General features: G+C 31.2%; 2 non-coding genes across 2 annotated transcripts; both read right to left on the reverse strand.

The window, feature by feature from the left end:
* Positions 1-7141: 7141 nt before the first annotated feature.
* On the reverse strand, positions 7142-7213 carry TRNAQ-UUG (transfer RNA glutamine (anticodon UUG)). Its single transcript has one exon. It is a non-coding gene; the product is annotated as a tRNA-Gln (tRNA).
* A 4-nt stretch (positions 7214-7217) lies between these two features.
* TRNAE-UUC (transfer RNA glutamic acid (anticodon UUC)) lies at positions 7218-7289 on the reverse strand. The gene has a single exon. It is a non-coding gene; the product is annotated as a tRNA-Glu (tRNA).
* Positions 7290-12321: the final 5032 nt, after the last annotated feature.

A 12321-nucleotide genomic window follows, 5' to 3' on the forward strand; every position in this document is an offset into this window, starting at 1 on the left:
TTGTCATATTACTTTTCTTGTAAATATAAAAGTAAATAATAAATAAATAAAATCAGACATATGTGATTTAGATTATTCGTTACTGATTCATCATTCCATTTGCAGAATTCTTTCGAATGTTTGTTTTGCAAATTGATTACAGATGGCGCCATCGGTAACAACACTATAAACTGCAAACTGGTTAATATGTTTCCAAATTTTACGCGGATGACATATGTTTTATAATTATACTGTCCAGTAATTTAGTTAGTATAGATTGGTAACACCACAAACTGAAAGAATGAGTTTTGTATTTGAGTTATGCATTTAATACATAGCTTTAAAAGTGTCTTTTACCATTTATAATAAATATATTTCTCAAATTAAATTAATGGGTTTTAAGTGAATTTAATTTTAAGATAAAATTAAGTACGTTTGATTTATAGATAATATTTGTCTGTTATAACTGAATTATATAATATGTCGCGAATAGAAAAATTAACGAAGTACATTATCATGACGAGTGTTCACTTCCACGCCTGTCGAATTAATTTCTTCCTTTTCGTTGCCCTGCGTTGGCAACACGCTTTTGAGATTTATCGTTCGTAGGATTCGGTCGCTAAAAGCGTAGCTGGCCTGTAACGGTTGTAATTCTTATTTTATGCTTATCTGTACTCCTGAATTATTACTAAATGTTTACGTGTGAATGTTTTATTATTAAATGTATTCAGTTTGGTTGAAATAGACCGAGAGTGACTGAATTTATTAAGGATGTTTACGTACCTCGTATTAGAATGGCGCCGACATGGATGACGCAGTTTCGACTTTAATATCCTTAATAAATTCAGTCACTCTCGGTCTATTTCAACCAAACTGAATACATTTAATAATAAAACATTCACACGTAAACATTTAGTAATAATTCAGGAGTACAGATAAGCATAAAATAAGAATTACAACCGTTACAGGCCAGCTACGCTTTTAGCGACCGAATCCTACGAACGACAAATCTCAAAAGCGTGTTGCCAACGCAGGGCAACGAAAAGGTAGAAATTAATTCGGCAGGCGTGGAAGTGAACATACTCCCACCCTATCAGGTTTAGTCCTGATACACAGGCAACGGTGAAAGTTTATTAATTCCTCTTTTGAAAACACCAGTTTTAGTTTTGACAGTGGCTACGCGAGCTAAGCCGTCCTTGCCCGGATGGACATCGATGATCCGTCCAATAGGCCAAGCTAGCGGTGGAGATCCATCTTCGATGATAAGAACCACCGTGTCGATTTTTAGATTGGGTCTGTTGTACTGCCACTTGGATCTCTGCTGAAGCGAAGTCAAGTATTCCCTTTTCCATCGCTTCCAGAATCCCAGACGTAGATTCTGTACAAGTTCCCACCTAGAACTCCTTGTGCGTAAAGTCTGATGGCTTTCTGAAAAGGAAGTTAAAGTATCACCTGTAATGAAATGAGAAGGGGTTAAAACATTAATACAGTCAATATCAGTATCGTTCACGTAAGTAAGTGGACGTGAATTCAAAATAGCCTCGATCTGGGTAAGTAGTGTTGACAACTCTTCGTAGGTTAAAAGAGTCTCTTTCAATACTCTTCTCAGATGAAATTTCGCTGAGCGAATGCCGACTTTCCATATTCCTCTGAAGTGGAGCGAAGCAGGCGGTATAAAATGCCATTCAATAGATGACTTAGTTAGTTCTCGGGAAACCGATTCCGTTGCATACAAGGAAGACCAAATCTGATTTAGTTCTTGTAGTTTTCGGCATGCTTCCACAAAATTGGTACTGTTGTCACTGTAAATGTGCCGTGGTGCACCGCGACGTGCAATGAAACGTCTAAGTGCAGCGATAAACGAGTCTGCCGTCAGGTCACTGACTGCTTCTATATGCACAGCTTTAGTCGACAAGCAAACAAACAGAGCTATATAGCCTTTCGTTGTTTTAGAGCCACGACCCTTATTAAATTTCATGGTAATAGGACCAGCGTAATCCACACCAGATGCGTAAAAAGGTCGTTCCAAAGTCACACGATGTTCAGGTAAGTCACCCATCAATTGCGAATTTGAAGCATCTTTAAGTCGATGACATATTAAGCAATGGTTGACACAACTGCGTATCAGTTTCTTTCCTCCAATTATCCAGTAAGATTGTCTGACGATGTGTGATAATAAAGAAGGACCAGCATGAAGGTAAGTAATATGAAGTTCTTTCACTAGTAATTCGCTAAATTTGTGTCGAGAAGGAAGTATGACAGGATGTTTGAAGTTAAATGCTAAAGATGAATTTCGAAGACGTCCTCCCACCCGTAAGAGACCATCTTTATCTACGAATGGATACAAAGAACGTAGTTGGCTCTTCTTGGGTAAAGGTTTCTCTTCTTTAATACTTTATAAATCATCTTGGAAATAATGATTCTGAATCCGACGAATAATGAAATTTTCTGCTACTCGAATCTCTAGAAATGTTAGCGGCATAAGGCAGCTGGAGTTAATGCCACTACGTGAAATGATCTGAGTAACATGATGCTTCTTGCAATTAGTAATAAATCTTTGGCAGTAAGCCAGAATACGAACAATTTTACAACGCGAAGAATAATGCTCGAACAAATTAGCTAATAAATCATTCGATTCACGTATATGAGAAATAAAAATAGGATCAGATCTTTGTTCGGCCTTTACTTCAGCATCATCTTCAGATTTTAATTCATATTCAGGCCATTTTTCCTCTTCCTGACGCAACCATGGTGGACCATTCCACCACAAAGTACAATTTGGTAGGAGTTGAGGTTTAATACCACGAGAAGCAATGTCTGCAGGATTCTGTTTAGAGGGAACATGATTCCAATGTTTAATACGTATCACTTATATGATTTGAGATGTTCTGTTTGCCACAAAAGTTTTCCACTTACGTGGATGAGCTGATAGCCAAGACAGAACTACCTTGGAATCCGTCCACGCAAAAATTTCAAATCAAACTTCTTTAAAATGTTCAATAGAGATCGCATTAATATGGTCAACAAATACGCAGCACAGAGTTCTAATCGAGGAATGGATACTTGCTTTATAGGCGCGACTTTAGTCTTTGATACCAAAAGATTAACCTCAACCGTACCATTGCACCTTTGGCGACAGTAAATGGCTGCTGCATAAGCCTGCGAAGGTGCATCAGAAAATCCATGTAGTTGGATAACACTGTCCGTTGTAAGTATGACACATCTCGGAATTTCACAATTATTGATTTGACTGAATGTCTCTTGAAATTTAAACCAATCATCTGAGATATGCTGGGGAACAACTGAATCCCAGTCGCCTTTAACTAACCATAGTTTTTGATAGAATATTTTAATCAATATAGTGCAAGGAGATAAGAGACCTAAAGGATCGAAAATGCGAGCAGATTCTGCTAATATGCGTCTTTTTGTCATAGGTGCGTTGATGTGCAGTGTAGCTTTAAAACTGAAGGTATCGGTAGTTGAATTCCAAAAAAGTCCTAAGACTTTCGAACTCGAATTAGGAGATATCTCAAAATGAGTATTCAATGAACAATGTTCCTTAAATTCAGTTAAGAATTCTACAGAATTTGAATTCCGCTTCCTCAAATCAAAACCACGTGCATGTAAAATTGAAGATATTTTCTTGCAGACAGATACTGCATCATCAACTGTATTTGCACCCGACAATAAGTCGTCCATATACATATCCTCTTGTGATATACGAGATACATCTGATTCCTCTTTAGACTCTAAAGTTATCTGCTTCAGACATCGAGTTGCTGAAATTTTATCACTGGAATTGTATCGCCAATGTATCAATTGATAATTCTGATCTTCAGGGGCTACCAACACCTGACGATACATCTTCTCCACATCGGCTGTGAAAACAATTTTAGGAAATCGAAAATTAATCAAAATCTCAAAAATATCTCTTTGTAATTTCGGACCTACCCCTAAAAGAGAATTCAATGATATACCATTTTCAGATTTGCAGGATGCATCAAAAACTACTCTTAATTTTGTCGTTGTGCTAGAAGGTTTAATTACCGCATGATGAGGAAGATAAAACTTTTCTATATCCGATCTGTTAGATAAATCATCATTAATCACAGTCATATGTCCTAACTGTTCATATTCACGTATGAAATCTTTATACTGTTTTTCAAATTCCGGATTATCTTTGAATTTTCATTCCATGGAACGCAACCTAGAAATTGCTGTCGGTTTTGAATCACCCAACGAGAAAATGGAAATTACTTCCCTTAAGAGATTTCTGATATTAAAATAATATCCTGTTGCATCAATACTACTATGAGGAAACATTTAGTTTTGTCATAATAATATTGCAAAATTCGTATAATTCTGGTACCATTTTGTATGTATGTCACAAATTATTATAATTATGATGCCATGTTGTCAATAAATTTTATGAATTTTATTGCATTAAACATGTGAAAGTCATTTTAGTTTTCATTTCTCAATCACGATGAATCGACATATTAAATTACAGCATAACACTGGAATATAATAATCTTCCCATTATACGCTAAATTTGTATAAACATTCTATGAGAAAATATAACATCTAAACATTATCAGAAGTGAATTATTAGCCATTCTCTTCCAATGACCATATTCTGCTGTTATATGATTATTATTTTGTTTACGCAATGATCGGATTCATATGTATGAATTTAAAAAGAAAATTAGATTTTTTTACAGATCAAAGGGAAGAATATGAAGCACAATATAGCAGATTTTAGATTATTCGTTATTGATGCATCATTTCCATTAGTAGAATGCTGTCGAATGTTTGTTTTACAAATTGATTACAGATGGCGCCATTGGTTTATGTACTATGGTAGGTTTGTTTAAACTGCAAACTGGTTCGTTTGTCTGCATTTGGAATGCAAAAAGTAAGAAAGATTTGTTCCATATAAAACGTTTATATCTATTTCAAAATTAACTTGATAGTTTCTAATGTAATTAAATAAATAAATAGCTTAAATTAAATTGTTCCTTGTTTATTCAACAAGTCGTAGATTTATATATCTTATTAGTATTACTCTTTTAGCCAATAGATGGCGCCATCAGCAATTGTTAAATGTTTAAATTATCCTAACAACATTTCGAAGATCATATTCTTTAAATTTGAGATGCTAATTCTTTCGGCAAATAATTATTTTCCCTTTTTACATTTATTATTCTAGACTATCCTGTCAAATGTCACTTATCAGGTTATCAAGCGAGGTGATTTCGTAATTAAACTAGAAAGTAATTTATTTATAAGTTTCTTCCTTCCTTTTCATCCTTTAATATGTAAGTTTCTTCCTTCTTTTTCATCCTTTAATCTGTAAGTTTCTTCCTATAAATTCATAATAAAGAAAGGACGAATGAATGATTTTATTTTTTATATGTAAATTTTCACTTTGCTTTAAAGCAGATGGAAGTTTAAAAAAAGTAGAATTATAAACGCAAGTAAAATTCAAAATTTTCTTGGTTACGATTCAATACAATCTTCTTAAGCAAAACATATTGTCATGTTCTTGCCATCTGATAAAAACAAATTTTTTCTTTTAACCACAACTCAGAAAGTATTCTCTGTATTTCTTTTTTTTGAACGCGAAAAGATATAACCAGAAATGTGTCAACCTATTGTTGAAATTTAGATTATTATTTGAATAAAATAACCCCTGTATAGATAAGTGCAATATATGCGCTACTGCAGAATTTTTATTTTCATCATTAGTTTTTAAATTTAATGCAGACGATAATGCATGCTTTAAAAAGAAATTTAATGATCGATGTTCGACACCAAAAAGTTCTACATTGATCTTATATTTAGTATGGAATCTGGTAATATTTGTCACAGAATATACAAATTGCTTTTAAAGTATGCACATAATTACCGCAATGAAAAAGATAAAGAAAAGCTATATTTCTTGGTTAACTACCAAAATATTACTGTTATTTTTTAGAAAGGAGTTTTCTTGCAAGCAAAATCTTCATTTCTTACTTAGTGGAAACCATAAGCTGACTTCAAGAGTTCGTAAGCAAATTCGTTATAAAATTGTTTAATATATATTAGTGTAGTTTATGAGACAATATTCTGAAACTTCAAGAAATGAACACGAACTATAATATATGTAAATCAAAAATTCAATTCCAGTTTTGAAAATTAGTAGTAATAGTGTATCGTAAATGAAAATTAAAATGAATAAAATAAAATATCATTCGGGTTGACAAACTTTAGTAGAAAAGGGTATTTTGAGTGATTATTCAAGCTTTCAAATAAAGCTAAATAAATAAAAAAAATTACGTACTATATTAGTAAAAATTGAGGAATAAAATTGATTTAAATTTTTAAAAATGTATAAGTTCCACCAAATAACAGACTTGAACCAAAATAATAATAATAATAATAAATAAATAAATAATTATCAAGACACAATAACACGCCGAATAAATACTAATTCAGAAGTCAAACAACAAAAATCAGCGTTAATTTACAAAATTTTCACAGGACTAGTTTCAATGGTTTTACCGAACCATCATCTTCAGCTGCAAAACCGCAAAAATGCCGCAAAATTTTTGCGGTTTTGCAGCTGAAGATGATGGTTCGGTAAAACCATCGAAACTAGTCCTGTGAAAATTTTGTAAATTAACGCTGATTTTTGTTGTTTGACTTCTGAAAAAATTATCAGTTTAAAGTGATAGTATATTCTTCAAGACCTTAAAAAAATTACAAAACAATATTTGAAAAAAATTGTATGTTTCGTTTAAAAAAAGAAAGTCTTTTTGAAGAAATTCTTCATAACTGAAAAGTTTAAAAATATATAAGGCAATTTTATAATAATACTGTATGTTTTAATTAGGTATATTATGAATTAAATTAATTTTTATTTAATTCGATGTCATATTAAAAATAATACTTTTAAGAACTGCTTCTATTATTTTTAAATAGCTTAGTTTATATATTTTACATTTTGCCGAATGGCAACAGACTGGAATGAAAGGTGAACCAAGACATTCACAACGGACAGAACCGAATCAGCGAATCAATGGAAAATTACGTTTCGAGACTACATAGGTTAAAAAAAAAAGGATATAGGCAAGTAATAATTAATAAAATATAAATTAAAAGCATAATTATCAAAAAATTCAGGTTCCACCGAGATTTGAACTCGGATCGCTGGATTCAAAGTCCAGAGTGCTAACCATTACACCATGGAACCCAACTTCCCATGCCGGGAATCGAACCCGGGCCGCCTGGGTGAAAGCCAGGAATCCTAACCACTAGACCACATGGGAACACATTCAGGATCGAAAATATAATCCACACTAATACGCAATTACATTTGACATCATTACATTGTTTTTTGTTTATCATGCTACATTTCTTTCATTTTAAATTGCTCTCATATTCAAACTTTTATTTGAAAAATAAAATAATTCTGATTATTTCTTTCTTAGAACATTTAAAAATTAACAAAAAGTAGTTTTATTTTAGGACATTAAGAATATTTTTAGACCTTACTTGAATTCCATTTATACAGTTGCTACCATTGAGTTGCAAGATAACAAAAGTTCGATAGGCTGCATAGTCTATGCTCTATAACTATTATTAAATAATATGAATTTTCGAATCAGTATAAGAGCACAATCAAGCACACATTTTATTGCAGAGTAAATATTTGACACGTGGCGCCATCTATTGAATGCAAAAGTAAACTTCTACTTTCAGAATTCTTTCTATTTCGTTTGATGGTATACTTCCCGCATTTAGGAATTTGGCCTGTTTCTAAATTTCTAAAAGTTAGTATCTTTGAAATTTAATGTTATGAAGTTTTTTTTTTTTTATGTACACTACTATTTAAATTCATTTAACCATGATAAGATATGTTGCTTTTATTCTTTCCTTAATATTTTTTCATTAAATTATTTCAATTTTATCTTTATGTCAAAAATTAAATATATAAATTCATTATTCAGTATATAATTATAAATGCGTTAAAAGTAAGGGTACTATTCGGTTTCGAGGGCCGTAAAAAATCGCCAAACTATTGTTGATGCCAATGCTGCCAAAAATAATTGCGGCAAGCCTAATAATTGCGACAAGAAGGAAGTATAATAGTAAATAACTATTTAAGATTGATGTTTTAGTTTAGATGAAAGGTTAATTTCATATAATACTTTTTTATTATTATAATTTATATGAAAAAGGCTAAACATGACTGAATGGAAGCATAAATAACTATTTCAGATCATTATTATAATTTATATAAAAATTGCTAAACATAACTGAATGGATGCCTGCATCGCTATTTCGCTACCGACTTATCGCTAAAGCATAATTTCATCTCGTTCGTTGTTCAAACGTAATTTTCTATAATGAATGATTTCTTTTCTTTGAAAATATTCTCGGTAAAGTGCAGAACCGCTCACTTATTTGTTTGCCGCTTTTTACAAGGGTAAAAACAATTGGATTTTTGTCATTTTCTTTTACTTTTTAAGTGAAAATAGGTCGATGTGTACATAGATAAAGTCAAGGGTGTGTGCGCAGTGCCATTTTTGTATAATTCTAGGATTTTTTTTTAAGTGATGTCGGGTCGATGTGCACATGGATACCGAGTATGTGCAATTCTTAAAAACTAATTTTAAATTAAAGCTAATTTTAAATTAAAATAAATAATTAAATAATTTAAAACTAATTTTAAATTAAATTAAAGCAGTGGGTGATTCTGCACTTTACCCAAAATTCTATTGCCGAGTTTTCGTCATGGGCAACTCCCAAATTGTTAATCCATAGAATATCAAAAAAGGATTTAAAATCAAAAAAGGATTTAAAAATTAAACTAGCATTTCAATGGGGTCTTAAGAAATGTAGAACTATATAAACTTACGCAATCTGAAATCAACGCGTACGCTAGATTTGGCGCGCTGTTAAAAATGGGCGCGTTTGCTAGATTTGGCGCTTTTGCGCGTACATTTTCGCTGCAATTTTTTTACGGCCCTCGAAACCGAATAGTACCAAAGTAAGTTTGATTGTCATTTGATTTCTATAAACAAAAGAAAAAATAAAAATAAAAAATATTGTTTGAGAATAATTTTTGAAATTATAGGCGGATGTTTAGTTTTTTAAATAAATAAGTTCATTTATTTATTTTCTAACTCAAAACTGTTCGTATTTGAAATGTTAGCTTTGAATTAAAATTTTACATTTCAAACTAAAAACGTACAGTATTACAGTATGTTTAAAAATTAGAAAATGTTTAAAAGATTTAAAAGGACATTAAAAATTATGAAATTTATTTAATTTATTCCATTCATATTTATTCCATCTTCTTCCTTTTCAAAGGGAAAAAAAAATTCTGAATGAATATGTTCTTTTGCATATTTTTATTCTCAAGTGTTACATAGGTTTTTTCTCAATTTCTCTGGCATTATTAATTTTTTTTAATTTCTCATTTAAAGTTCGAGTTATTAAAAAAATAAAATACAAAGTAATAATAATAATAATAGATAATAATAGATACTTGCGTATAAATGAAACCACCTTAGGGAAATTTGGCAATTTTTTTTTTTTTCTGATGGAAAAAGTAAAAGATTAATGTAAAACTGTGAATTTCGCTACTTTAAAAAAAAATTATTTTTTCAGTTATCCATATTTATTATAAGTCGCAAACGTTATCAACGTATCAAAGGAAAAACACACTACAGCTATTGCAAATATTAATTACTAATAAAATTTAATGTGATACATTAAAAAATAAAATATTTACATTTTTCGCGAATTCCTTCAGAAGTATTTTTTTTAGGGGGGGTATTCTTCTGCCCATGTACTCAACGATCTGTTTTCTCTCAAAAAACATCAAAGAATTGCACAACTCGGCACAGCGCATAGCGGACAGTCTTGCCATTGTGCACCGAGTATCTAACAAACGGCTTTCATAATAATCACCTTCAGCAATTTTGCGGCAAAATACTGAATTCCTACAGAAAATTTACAGCAGTTTTTTTCATTACTGAAAATTTCCCCAAGCGCATGTTAAAAAAGTATAGTTTACGGTAAAAAAGTATTAAGATTTGTTTACAAAATCTATTGAAACTTATAGATTTATCAACAAAAAGTAAAAATAAGAAAATACCGATGCTGCTTTAGTCAAGGAATGTTATGAGCATGACCGTTAGTTAATATTTGGGTTATTCTGAACGTTTGTCCTCTTCAACTAGAGTGGTTGTGATAATATGCAAGTAGCCAGGGCCGTAGCTAGGGGGGGCAAGGGGGGCATCTATCCCCGGGCGCAGAGTCGAAGGGGTGCCAAACTGATGTTACGACATTTTAGAATTAAATGTTTTCCATTCTTGGCAAGCAGTAGGGGGTGCGAAATCTTCAGTTGTCCCTGGGCGCTGAAAACCCTAGCTACGACTCTGCAAGTAGCCTTACTTGAATTACATCTATACAGTTGCTACCATTGAGTAAAAGATAACAAAAGTTCGATAGGCTGCATGGGGTCCCCGGCTAGTCTATGCTCTATGATTATTATTAAATAATATGAATTTTCGAATCAGTGTAAGAGAACCACAATCAAGCACACCTTTTCTTGCAAAGTAAATATTTGACACGTAGCGCCATCTATTGAATGCAAAAGTAAAAATGTATATAAAAAATTGTTCTAACAGAAATGTGTTCTTTATTAACGTCTGGAAGAATGGTATTGTTATCATTACACGAAATTCAATTCATCTATTGCTAAAAGAGAAATTGTGAATACTTAACTTCAGATCAGTATTATAAGCTTTGTGGGTTTACGATTCAGGTAAAAAACAAAAAATTCAGTAACGAAGCAACTGAACTCAGACGCTCTCTCTTCGGGCTTTTATAGTTTTCAACCGTCCACCTAGATATTTCTAGTACTTTCTGCTTCTTGAAATTACTGGAAAATAATAAGAGTGTGGGATTACGGTTGCAACTAACATAGCGATCAATTGCATTTTTTTTTTTTTTTTTTTTTAATTTCAAGACCCATTACGGTAATACAGGGATCGGACCAAAATGTCGCCAAATTTGGCAATTTTTCGTCAAATTACTGAGATACCCATGCACTTGCCTTGTATTCTTATTTTACAGGCATAGCTTTCTCTTAAAATTTGTCTCGCGCTACATTGGACAGAAAATACAACAATTTTTCTTATAATTCTACTAAAATTAACTATCTAAGCACAAAATTCGCAACAATATATATATATATATGTTGTATGATCTTAAATTCACTTAGTTCGAAATCGAGTTATTTTACTACTTGCGCTATTGCTGCAAAGTAAGTTAATAATAATTTATTTATTAAAGAAATATTGATTATATTATCTCCTAAGATTAATTTTAGTAGAATTATTTAAAAATAGTGAACCTATAGTAAGTTTAATTCCGAAAATTGTTTTAAAGTAACTCGAATGTAAATTGTTAAAATTGTTTAACGGGGACTTGAATTAAATCATGAATAAAAAAATTTCAATTGTAAAAAAAAATTTAATTAAAAGCAAGTAATCAATTCACGGAAATATTTGGCCTAACTTAAATTGCCAGTTTGGGATCGCCTTATTACTTGAGTAAAGGAAGAAACACCTTCGTATTAATTTCATAATTATTGTTCATTGAACGGGAGTTGTTTTGTTCCCCTTGAAAAGTCAACTAATTTCCGATCAATGACAATGATTACTTGCTTTTAATTTAATCCTTGCTTTTAATTTAATTTCTTTTTACAATTGAAATTTTGTTATTCATGATTTAATTCAAGTCCCCGTTAAACATTTTTAACACTTTAAAACAATTTTCGGAATTAAATTTACTATGGGTTCACTATTTTTAGATAATTCTACTAAAATTAATCTTAGGAGATAATATAATCAATATTTCTTTAATAAATAAATTATGTATATATATAAAATGTTGTATAATCTTAAATTCACTTAGTTCTCTCTAAATTTATATTAGGAGATAATATAATCAATATTTCTTTAGTATATATATATATGTACATAGTACTTGTTAGCTTTTGAATTATATATATACATATATACATCCATGAACATTTAAAGAGTAAGTACGAAATTCAAATCGCATTGCTGGTGATACAAAACAATGGAAGCAAAACATAAGTGGTACAAAACAGTGGAAAACAAAACATAAGTGATACAAAACAGTGGAAAACAAAACATAAGTGATACAAAACAGTGGAAGGAAAACTCAACGCATAGAAATACGAAAACAATACATGAAGAAAGAAAAACAAGAAAAAGAAAATAATTTGAAAGCTATTCAGATATTGTATTATGCCCAAAG

This window comes from Stegodyphus dumicola, chromosome 11 (assembly GCF_044657685.1).
Source record: "Stegodyphus dumicola isolate Sdum_Otavi_A_Nest chromosome 11, ASM4465768v1".
NCBI classification, from domain to species: Eukaryota; Metazoa; Arthropoda; class Arachnida; order Araneae; family Eresidae; genus Stegodyphus; species Stegodyphus dumicola.